Source organism: Arachis ipaensis, chromosome B05 (genome assembly GCF_000816755.2).
Source record: "Arachis ipaensis cultivar K30076 chromosome B05, Araip1.1, whole genome shotgun sequence".
Taxonomy (NCBI): Eukaryota; Viridiplantae; Streptophyta; class Magnoliopsida; order Fabales; family Fabaceae; genus Arachis; species Arachis ipaensis.
The window spans coordinates 139716086-139717414 of record NC_029789.2 but is presented as its reverse complement, the minus strand read 5'-3'; positions in this window follow the sequence as shown (position 1 = coordinate 139717414).

Here is a 1329-nt window from a genome sequence, read left to right as displayed (position 1 = left end):
TAATTAAATAAAAGTATTTTGTCTATATAATTTTAAATATTACGAAAATTCATTTAATTCTTTTCTTACCATGTATTTTTTGGAGAATTATCCTAAAATAGAAAAAATAATATATAAATTGTTGTAGCTACATTTTATTTAACAATAAAATATATGCATACATAATTTGATGTATGAAATTAAATAAAATTAGTATAGCAAAATTTTTCTATTACTATAAGATCAAGAGTAGCTTTTCCAACATCATAACAGTTACAAAGATTTTGTTTATAGCAATGACCATATTCAAGAATAGGAGTATAGGAGCGAGCACCATTATTTAGTCTCTTCTTTTTTCTTTTTTCTTTTTTCTTTTTTCCCTTTTGTTATGTGCCATGTTCTTGCCTTGTGTTATTTCCATTCAAGGCTTATATAAAGTATTGATATCACGAGAAGAGGAATTATGTAGTTCACAAATGTATGAAGCAAGAAGTGGGTCCACACCACTATGTATGTGTATGTATGTGGGTCCACCATGGAAATCTTATGCTCCCATAAAGTATCCCAATCAGATGATGGTTAGGTTTCACGTTTATAACAACATTCTTTGGAGCAGTCAATACAAAAATTATGATGGAGCCTCTAATGATGTTTGCATATACATAGATGGCTATCATTGCCCCTTTGTCTATTAGTAATTTTTTTTTTGCTAAAAAATATTATAAATTTTTTATACAGTTTAATTTTAATGTCCTAATAATGTAAAATATTTAATATTTTTATATAATTATATTTGTTTTTTTAAATAATTATCCATACTATCAATATAAAAAGTTATTATTTTTATTTATGTGGTATTATACGATTAGATGTATTTATATACGTTGGTTTTATATAATTTTAATATGTATTTTATATTTTAAAAGGTATTCTTTTTGCAAATTGCAAGAATTAAGTAGCTTTTCTTTTCATCTCATGGACGACTTAAGATTGAGAAGGGGAATTTTTGCTTAAAAAGCATAGACAAACCTTGGGAATCTTTTATCAAGGGTATACGTATGTATCTAGGAGAAATTTGGATCAAGAAGGAAGAGGACCAAAGAAAACAATAAATATAATAATTGAAGTTGGAAAATTATTATTATTTGACACATGTATTTTCTCATCAATAAAGTTTAAGGTTCAAAAGGAAGAAAGAAAGAAAGAAATTAGAACGATGTTTGGATCAGTCAATACAAAAATTATGATGGAGCCTCTCTAATGATGTGTTTGCATATAGATAGATGGCTATCATTGCCCCTTTGTCTATTAGTAATTTTTTTTTTTCTAAAAAATATATTATAAATCGAC